General features: G+C 45.5%; 1 protein-coding gene across 1 annotated transcript in view; it reads right to left on the bottom strand.

Annotated features, from left to right (window-relative positions):
- The window catches only part of SEL1L3 (sel-1 suppressor of lin-12-like 3 (C. elegans)), a 119,021-nt gene that overhangs the window by 44,761 nt on the left and 63,493 nt on the right, over positions 1-10,767 (bottom strand). The window lies entirely within an intron of this gene.

The raw sequence follows: 10,767 nt of genomic DNA, 5'->3' as shown, positions 1-10,767 counted from the left end.
GGAAGGAAGGAAGGAAGGAAGGAAGGAAGGAAGGAAGGAAGGAAGGACGGAAGGAAGGAAATATCCAAATGATATAAGCATGCAAAAGACATGACATTATTCTTAAACCAGCAATTGCTCAAGAAAAACTATATGAATAATTGAAATATGAGGTGTGCCTACTACAATGATACAAGGTCAAATTCTTTTTAAAGGAATGTATTACATCTTTTATATCTAAATCGTTGTTTGTTCCTGTCAAAGTATTTGCCTTGGGAAGCCGAAATTATTTCCACATCTATTTCTATTGCTCAGGCTTGTTTGGAAGTCCACTTTGTGCCAATGATTTCAGAGCCAGATTATATACATGCAGCATCAAAAAGGCAAATCAATATTTTCTAAGTATAACCTTATTTTTGATTCTAACGTATTACTATCCTGCATGACTAACCTCTTTTTATTTCACAGGCTCTGCTTCAAATATCTTTTGGTTATTTCCAAAAATTAAATCTACCCTGAAAAGAAGAGGGCATGTTAACTCTGAGGATGTGAGAAAGAATGTGCTAGAGGCTTTAAAGAAGAACCCAACGGGAAAGTTCACAAAATGTTTAGAATTTGCACACAGCCTCCCAGGTATCTGACTCCTTTGAAGATGATAAAATTCATTTTGATGTATAAACTTTCACTGTTTATTAAAAATCCAGTCCTGTTGTTCCACGGTCTGTCTTCATACATAATGAAGTCGCTCTAATGGTGCCATAAGGGGATACTAGAGAGGGCTCCCCATGCCCAAAGCATGCCACAGGCAGATGATGAAAAAATTGGGTCTGCACTAGTTTGGAAAAGAAGACCCAGAGAAGAAGGAGCCAGGCCTGATTTTCTTTGTTAGTTAATTAAGAAGAGTACTGAGCACTTTGGAAGGCCGAGGCAGGAGGAGCACTTGAGGTGAGGAGTTCGAGACCAGCCTGGCCAATGTGGTGAAACCCTGTCTCTATTAAAAATACAAAATTTAATGGGCGTGGTGATACACACCTCTAATCCCAGCTACTTGAGAGGCTGAGGCACGAGAATCGCTTGAACCCCAGAGGCAGAGTTTGCAGTGAGCCAAGATCACGCCACTGCACTCCAGCCTGGGGGACAGAGCGAGACTCAGTCTCAAAATAAAGTACTGAGAGTCAAAAACTCATAAACTGGAGTCTGCAGCCCTGTTCCTCAGAAAGTCTCTCAGCTGCCTCCTCTACTGGCCTCGTGAAGTCAGGGGTCCCTTCCAGGGGAACTTGGGGGCTGAGACTTGGGGATCGTGCTAGGCTCAAAACCCAGCCAGTAGCCATTCCTGCTGGATAGCTAACCTGAGGAGGCCACCAAGTTAATAGTAACACTTAGAATAACGACGGCCACTACCTTTTATTGAAACCAACTATCTACTCAGTGTTTAAGACATGTGTTTTTTTTTCTTTTTTTTTTTTCCTTCCACTTAATCCTCATAATAAAGCTTCAATCCAGGTATCACTGCCTCCAGTTTACAGGCCAAGAAACAGACTCAGAGGGTGAAACCATGAACTCCAGGTGACACTATAGAGCTGGCCTTGCCAGGTTGGCTTGACTCCAAAGACACAGCTCTCTGGTGCTCCCACAGGATGTCACCCTCTAGTAAGAAGGCCCTGAAATCCAGTCTGGGCACAGACCACTCTATCTGGTCTATGCTTGGCCAAGCTTATGGCCATTGTGCATAGAGGGCACCCCATGAGCGGGTGTTTCAGCTTAAACTCCAGGGGACACTGTCCTGGGCGGTGAGCCTGGAATTGTGCTGAAACCCGAGCTGCCCTGATAAGGAGTTCTCAGCTGGAGGCTGTCTGTTCATCTGATTAGCAAATGAGTAGTGGAGCCTAGATTTGAACCTAGGTCTTTCTAGCTTATTGCACTGTAATAAAGAATGGCCAAAAGATTGGGTGCCTTTGACGTAGCAGGTGCCATGCTAAACTCCACTTATGGATGCAGAAACTGAGACTCAGATAAAGTAACTGGCCCAAGGCCCACAGGTAGTTAGTGGTAAGTTAAAATTTGGATCCCCTCCGTCTGATATGAAAGGTGCTCTTAATATTTTGTTTTGTTTTGGTTGCTTTTTCTTTTTCTCCTTGTTTTGTTTCCTCCTTGAATAAAAGACATAACTCATGAAGACACAGTTCCTTCCCCGCAGTGATTGATATTTTTAGGTGTTTCTGGCAGTGCTAATATATCATAAGAACCATCATGGATGATGTGCCAGGCACTGTCCTAATTGTTTTGCCTGGATTGACTCATCAAATCTTTGCAACCGGATAAGACAGTCACCATTAATATCCTCATTTCACAATGTGGAAACGGAGGCCCAGAGAGGTTAAGTAACAAGCCCAACATCAGACAGTTCTTCAAATTGAGGAGTCAAATCCAAGCCGGCTGGTTGCGGGGCCCACACCCTTTACCCAGCCTTACCATCGTGAGAAATACTCATGTATCTGGGTGGTGACGTAAATGGTGACTGTGAAGAAGAAACACGTTTGTCCTTTTTTCTGAGACAGGGTCTCACTCTGTCACCCAGACTGGATTGCAGTGGCACGATCATGGCTCGCTGCAGGCTTGACCTCCCTGAGCTCAAGTGATCTTCCCACTTCAGCCTCCCAAGTAGCTGAGACCACAGGCATGCTCCACCAAGCCTAGCTATTTTTCTGTATTTTTTGTAGAGATGGGGTTTCGCCATGTTGCCCAGGCTGGTCTTGAACTCCTGGGCTCAAACGTTTGCCTTTTGTTTCTGTGTCCTAACCTAGCCCTGCCCCACCTCCCTGCTGGAGTCACTGAACTTTGCAGCAGGGTGGGACCATTAAGAGCACAATTTTTCATATCAGAGGGAGGGGATCTAAATTTTAACTCACCACTACCTACCTTAAGCCTTGGGCTGGTTACTTTATCTGAGACTCAGTTTCTGCATCCATAAAATGGAGTTTAGCATGGCATCTGCTACATCAAAGGCACTCAACCTATGAGCCACGCTTTTTCACTGTGCAAAGAGCTAGAATGACCTAGGTTCAGATCTAGGCTCCACTACTCATTTGCTGTGTGACTTTGGGCAATTTCTGACCTCATAAGGTTGCATGAGGATTAAATGAGATTGTTTGTCTGACAAAAGCAAGCAGTGGAGAAAGGATTCCCTATTTAATAAATGGTGCTAGGAGAAATGGCTAGCTATATGCAGAAAATTGAAAATGGACCCCTTCCTTATACAAAAATTAACTCAAGATGGACTAAATACTTAAATGTAAAACCCAAAACTACAAAAACTCTAGAAGAAAATCTAGGCAATACCACTCAGGACATAAGCATAGACAAAGATTTCATGTGAAAATGTCAAAAGCAATTGCAACAAAAGCAAACATTAAAAAATGGGATGAATTAAACTAAACAGCTTCTGCACAGCAAAAGAAACTATCATCAGAGCAAACAACCATCCTACAGAATGGGAAAACATATTTGCAATTTACCCGTCTGACAAAGGTCTAATATCCAGAGTCTACAAGAAACTTAAACAAATTTACAAGAAAAAAAAAAACCAAACTACTTCATTTAAAAGTGGGCAAAGGACATGAACAGACACTTCTCAAAAGAAGGCATTTATGCAGCCAACAAATGTAGGAAAAAAAGAGCTCAACATCCGTGATCATTAGAGAAATGCAAATCAAAACCACAATGAGATACCATCTCATGCTGGGTAAATAGTGATGAGTTAGAATTCAGACCACGCCAGTCAGAATGATTATTAACAAGTCAAGAAACAACAGATGCTGGTGAGGCTGTGGAGAGATAGGAACACTGTTACACTGTTGGTGGGAATGTAAATTAGTTCAACCATTGTGGAAGACAGTGTGATGATTCCTCAAAGACCTAGAACCAGAAATAACATTTGACCCAGCAATCCCATTACTGGGTATATATCCAAAGGAATAGAAATCATTCTATTACGAAGGTACATGTGTGCATATGTTCACTGTAGGGATAGCAAAGACATGGAATCAACGCAAATGCCCACCAATGACAGACTGGATAAAGAAAATGTGGTTCATACACACTATGAAATACTGTGCAGCCAAAAAAAGGAATGAGATCATGTCCTTTGAAGGGACATGGATGGAGCTGGAAGCCATAATCCTCACCAAACTAACACAGGAACAGAAAACGAAACACTGCATATTCTCACTTACAAGTGGGAGCTGAACAGTGAGAACACACGGACACAGGGAGGGGAACAAAACACACTGGGACCTCTTGGGGGGTCAGGGGAGGGACAGGATCAGCAAAATTAGTGAATGTATGCTGGGCTTAATACCTAGATGATGGGTTGATAGGTGCAGCAAACCACTATGGCGCACGTTTACCTATGTAACAACCTGTATGTCTTGCACATGTACCCCGGAACGTAAAATAAAATATTTCTTTTAAAAGGAGATTGTGAAAGAGCTTAGCAGAGTGCCTGGGTCATGGCACACACTCAGTACATGACAACTCATCATTTTTTAGGACCTTAACTCATACTAAAGTGTAAATGGCTAACTGTTGTTTAGAAGGTTAACCCTGTTGGTATTTGCAGTTTAGTACAACTCAAAGCCTTAGGCTGTGGGGAAAAAGATCTAAGAGGATTTTATGCTTTAGAGAACAGAAGGACTAGAACTGGGGGAGGGCATGTTGGGGCCAGAAACAATTTAGGGAGCTCATCCTGTATGCTTGGCTGTACTGGAGTGACTTATTTGTTCTGTAACAACATGGCAGGTGCAGACCACCATGCTGCCCATGTGACGGGTGAGAAACAGACACAGAGGTGAGCAGAATGATCCAAGAGTTCACACCCAGTGAGCAGCAGACCCAGGACTTGAACCCAGGCAAGTCTGGCCGTGGAGCCACCACACGCTGCCTGCCCCCGAGGCAGGGGTTGCGTTCTCCATAGTTCTGGGGTCACTACAATAGCAACCAGCATCACATCGTGGTCACATTCCTGAGGACTTCCGTGAAAGCAGACCACCTATTAATACAAAGACTTCTGAGGCAGGAACGACCTTTAAAAGGATGGTGTTCAGTTGTCCATCCATTCAAACAGTTTTGTGGGCAGGAAAAGCCGAGAAGAAGCTGTGGACTGGAAAGGAAAAAAAAAAAAAAAAAAACTAGGCAGTGTGTGGGGTAGAGACAGAGCTGGTGGACACTGGCCGGAACCAAGCGTCCCAACCTGACCAGTTCTGGGATCCTCCACGGCTTCTGGGTTTTCATTGTGATGGTTGTTGCCGTTTTATAAAATCCACATCTCTAGAATGAGCAGCTCAGAAGTTCTTATCTTAATACTGCTGACCGAGCAGCTCAGAAGTTCTTATCTTAATACTGCTGACCAAGTCACAGGAGACCCAGTGTCTGGAGACAAGGCAATCCTCAGACCATCTGGGACCAAGCCCCAGAGAAGGCTCCACACTGTTCCGGGGACGCTGACACGCCTTTCATTCCAGTCAGCCTGCAGGCCACAGAGGGCCGTGTTCACAACATATCCTGTCTGTGTGTCGTCAGCTTCAGGAAAGGTGAAGGCCAGGGTGCAGTGGCTCACGCCTGTAATCCTAGCAGTTTGGGAGGCTGAGGCAGGCATATCACTTGAGCCCAGGAGTTTGAGACCAGCCTAGGCAACATAGCAAAACCCTGTCTCAAATTAAAGAAAAAAACATTGTGTGTGTGTGTGTGTGTGTGTGTGTAAAATTTTAACAAATAAAACAAAGAAAACCTTAATCAATACAGTAAGTGTGGCCAGGTGCTCACGCCTATAATCCCAGCACTTTGGGAGGCCAAGGCGGGCACATCACTTGAGGTCAGGAGTTCGAGGCTAGCCTGGCCAATGTGGCCCATCTCTACTAAAAATGCCCAAAATTAGCCAGGCGTGGTGGTGCTCACCTGTAGTCCCAGCTATCTGGGAGGCTGAGGCATGAGCCCGGGAGGTGGAGGTTGCAGGGAGCCGGGATCACACCACTGCACTACAGAGGGACTCTATCTCAAAAAAAAAAATAAATAAATACAGTAAGGTCTGTGTTTGTTGGACAATATTTCTTTTCAAGTCCAACAGAGCATAAAGACAAAAAAAAGAAGAAACAAGAAGAAAGAAGAAGGAGAAGGAGAAGGAGGAGGAGGAGGAGGAGGAGAAGAAGTAGAAGAAGCAGCAGCAGAAGAAGAAGAAGCAGAAGCAGAAGAAGCAGAAGGAGAAGAAAAAGCAGAAGCAGGAGAAGGAGAAGGAGAAGAAGATGATCCAGGAAAATGACATGGGAATGACAGGGAAAGAAAGAGAGGCAATGAGAGAAAGAAGAAAGAGGGAGAGAGAAGAGGGGGTAGGAAGAGGAAAGAGAGAGGAAGAGAGGGAAAGATGGGAGAATAGACAGGTAGTGGAGAGAGAAAGAGGAGAGGGAGGAGAAAGAGAAAGGAATAGAAGAAAGAAAGGAGGTGGGAAAGAGAGAAAGAGAAGGAGGGCAGGTGAGGACGAGAGAGGGAGAGAGAGAAAAGAGGGAAGAAAGAAAGACAAAAAAACCCTCTAGTTTTTGAAGCTGGGGAGCAAAGCCTCTCAGCAGCCCCACGTTTTCCAGAAGCCTCTGCCTTCCCCGAAGTTGTGGAATAGAACAGTTCTGCCAGCACCCCGGGAACTCAGGAGCAGGCTCAGCTGGAGGAACAGGCAGTTGCGGAGCCTGCACTTCAACCTCCCACCTCAGGGCCTGGCAGGACCACCACGAGGAACTTGCCTCTTAGCGTGTTTAAAATCAGCTATAATGTTCGGCTCCCGATAGTGCGTGTGTTTTCTTTGTAGAAATTTGACACTTTAGGGATTTGTAAGTCGGAAGGGGAAATAGCAGCTTTAAGGGTGGAGAGTCAGGGAAGCAAACAGCCAAGATTCCCCAAATATGGGTGTCACATACAATGGTGGTGCTGCACGCAGGAGAGGCAGGGGCTCGTGGCAAGGGCTCTGAGTACCCGCTGTCAACAACGAAACACGGGTCCCCTCGAAAAGCACGAGCATCAAGACACTGCAGTGACTTTCTGCTCCTCACTGGGTGACCTCTGCACTCACTTCTAGCCATCTTTCCATCAGTAAACACTGAGCACCAACTACGTGTCAGGCACAGTGCTGGGCCCTGGGACACAGAGGTGAACAGATGATGTCCCTGCCTCGGGCAGCTCACAGCCTACTTGGGAGCCAGCTCTGTCCCCCTGCACACAACAGCCAGCGTGGGAGCAATGGGAGAGATGTGCCTAGGTGTGACAGTGGCACAGCAAGGAGAGTCCCAGGAAGGTTTCCAGAGGGGGTGACATCTCAGCAAGAATCGTAGTGGGAAGAGTCAGAGGGAAAGGGGGAGGGGCATGGAGCAAGCAAACCAGTGAGCAGACAGGCAAAGTCAGGAGGTGGGAACAGCCAGGCCTGGCCAAAAGTTTGGTGTTGCGAGTTTGGTTGGGGAGGTAGCAAGGAACCAGATCAAAGAACGCCTCACATGGCACCCGATGAGCTAGACTTACTCTTCTGGGTGAGTACTTCTCAACCCTGACTGCAGGGTATAATCCCCTGAGGACTGTATTTTGTTGTTGTTGTTGTTGCCATTTTATAAAATCAACATCTCTAGAATGGGCAGCTCAGAAGTTCACCTCTGACACTGCAGAGTTAAAGCCTGCTGACCAGCAGGCTTATTTTAAAATATACACATACATGTATCCGCATATCACATGCATGTGCCTAGGCCACACCCCACGTCACTTTCATGAGGCTTTCCATGGTGGATTCCGTGCAGAGATGTTCTGTAAGCCCCCAGGTGATTCCAGTGTGCTGTGGTGCACTTGGCCTGAGGGAGAGGATGGGAAGGCTGGTGACAGAAAGACCAGGACGGCGGGGGGGAGGTGGCTCACACCTGTAATCCCAGCACTTTGGGAGGCCAAGGTGCGTGGATCACCTGAGGTCAGGAAATCAAGACCAGCTGGCCAACATGGTGAAACCCTATCTTTGCTAAAAATCCAAAAATTAGTTGGGCATGGTGGCACATGCCTGTAGTCCCAGCTACTCCGGAGCCTGAGGCAGGAGGATCGCTTGAACCCAGGAGGTGGAGGTTGCAGTGAGCCGAGATCATGCCACTGCACTCCAGCCTGGGTGATAGAGTGAGACTTTGTCTCAAAAAAAAAAAAACAAAAGAAAGAAAGAAAGACCGCGGAGGAGAGCTCTCCATTTGCTAGGGCTGCCATACAAAGCATAACAAAGATCCACAGCCTGGGTGACTTAGAAATTTTCTCATAGTCCTAGAGGCTGGAAGTTCCTGATGAAGGTGTTGGAAGGCTTGGTTTCTTCTGAGACCCCCTTCCTTGGCTTGCAGATGGCCGTCATTTTCTGCATCCTCACGTGGTCATCCCTCTGTGTTGCCTGTGTCCTAATCTCACCTTGCTGTTGTTGTTTGAGACAGAGTCTTGCCCAGGCTGGAGTGCAGTGGCATGATGTCGGCTCACTACAGCCTCCGCCTCCTGGGTTTAAGCGACTCTCGTGCCTCAGCCTCCTGAGTAGCTGGAATGACAGATGCACACCACCATGACTGACTAGTTTTTGTATTTTTAGTAGAGATGGAGTCTCACTATGTTGCCCAGACTGGTCTTAAACTCCTGGCCTCAAGTGATCTGCCAGCCTCGTCCTCCCAAAGTGCTGGGATTACAGGGGTGGCCCACCATACCTGGCCTCTAATCTCTTTTTATAGGGACATCAGTCCTACTGGCTTAGAGGTCCACCCTAACAGCCTTATTTTAACTTAATCAACTCTTTAGAGATCTGATTTCCGAGTATGGTTCCATTTTGAGGTACTGGGAATTGGAACCTCAACATACGGATTTTGGCAGGACACAATTCAGCCCATCCGCTGTTGTAGGAGCTCAGACGGGAGGTGATGAGCAACAAATTCAGGCAGCAGCAGGGCTGCACGTGGGGAGGAGAGAAAAAGCGGCCTGGAAAGCTGTTGGGGGTTGTTGACTGGTGGGATGATGGCGGATCCAAGATGACTCCCCAGGTTCTAGCATGAACAACCGTGCCATCTGCTGAGGTGTTTGCAGGGAATGGAGATAAGGAGAGATGTGTTTCTTTTGCAGTATGTAACAATGATGGCAGATGGGGATTTGCAAGAAAACAGCCGGAGATTAAGGTCTGAGAATTATCATATGTGGAGGGTAGCTGAAACCAAAGGTGTAGATGAGATCTCTGTCCAGAAAATGTAGAGAGAGAACAGAAGACTGGCAACCAAACCTTGAGGAAGAGCAGCTTTTGAGGAGGGGGCAGAATGTGAGGACTAATCATTTGTAATTAAGCCGCAGAAACAAACAGAAGCACTAGCCATCTTCTTTCTGTCTAGCCTGAAGCAGAGTCCTACTAAACCATAAAGAAAGCGATGTGAAGGGAGAGCACTAATAAAGATGAAATGATGTGAACCACGAGTTACATAAAAGAGAGAATGAAGCAAGAACCAAGAAAGCAGTTATTGATGGGTCCTTGGTTTGTTAATTAGAGGTCTGGCTTTCTCTGTCTTCTCATTTACTACATTACGCTGGTGAATTAATAGATTTCTCAACAAAAGGACATTTAAATCAATGTACGACACCGGTTTAAATTCTTAAGAAGCCATTAATTACACATTCTTAAGAAAATGAGCTATGACACAACTCTTCTAACTGTATAATTCCTATCCGTGATTCTTAATCAGGCGACTTTTCAGCTGCAAGACGGATCTTTTCTATTCATCTCCTCTGGTTCTGACCAATTAAACGTTTTCTTTCATAATCATAACATTTCACATGCCAAATCTTCAAAAGAAAAGGAGCTTGTTAGCAACATACCATTTCCTGTTTGCTAATTTATGCTGAATTTGAATTCTTAAAAGTATAACATACACATGTAGAACATTATTAACACATCCAGGCTTAGTTAAAAACAAAAAAAAAGCAATTTTTTTTGGCTTGACTTTGTGCAAATTTTTTTAGAACAATTCTTTTTTTAAAAAAACTTCACCAATTAATAAATCTATTCCTGTAAATTGAGGTTAAATTATACAGACAGAAAATACATGTATATATTATAAGGGTGCGTAAGTTTGTTCAGAAGGAATCATTATTTTCTGAAGGAATTAGAATGCCTATATAGACAGCCTTTTGGTGTTTTATAGCTTGACTCATGTTCAACATTTACCGACAGCATATACCTTCAAGTCATTTACTTCATAACCACCCAGTAGCCACTCTAGATTTCTTTTCCAGAAACCAACCATTTCCAAACATCAAAGCTTGCATTTTTTGCATTGAGGATTTCTGAGCCCAATCCAGGGGCAGAGCTGGGGACCAGTGGTCTGCTTCCCAGTCAGCCACTCAGCCTAAAATTCAACAATCCTAACCTGGCTAGGCCTCTCTCTCAGAGCTGCTCACTAAGCAGGGGCAAATCATGAGTTTATGGCACTCGCCAGGCATGATGGCTCACGCCTGTAATCCCAGCACTCTGGGAGGCTGAGGCATGTGGATCACCTGAGGTCAGGAGTTCAAGACCAGCCTGGCCAACATGGTGAAACCCTGTCTCTACGGAGAATACAAAAAATTAACCGGGTGTGGTGATGGGCGCCTGTAGTCCCAGCTACTCGGGAGGCTGAGGCAGGAGAATTGGCGTTAACCTGAGAGGCAGAGCTTGCAGTGAGCCGAGATTGCGCCACTGCACTCCAGACTGGGAGAAAGAGCGAGACTCTT

Source organism: Colobus angolensis, unplaced genomic scaffold (assembly GCF_000951035.1).
Source record: "Colobus angolensis palliatus isolate OR3802 unplaced genomic scaffold, Cang.pa_1.0 Scaffold146, whole genome shotgun sequence".
Lineage (NCBI taxonomy): Eukaryota > Metazoa > Chordata > Mammalia > Primates > Cercopithecidae > Colobus > Colobus angolensis.
This window is presented reverse-complemented; position numbering and strand designations above follow the sequence as displayed.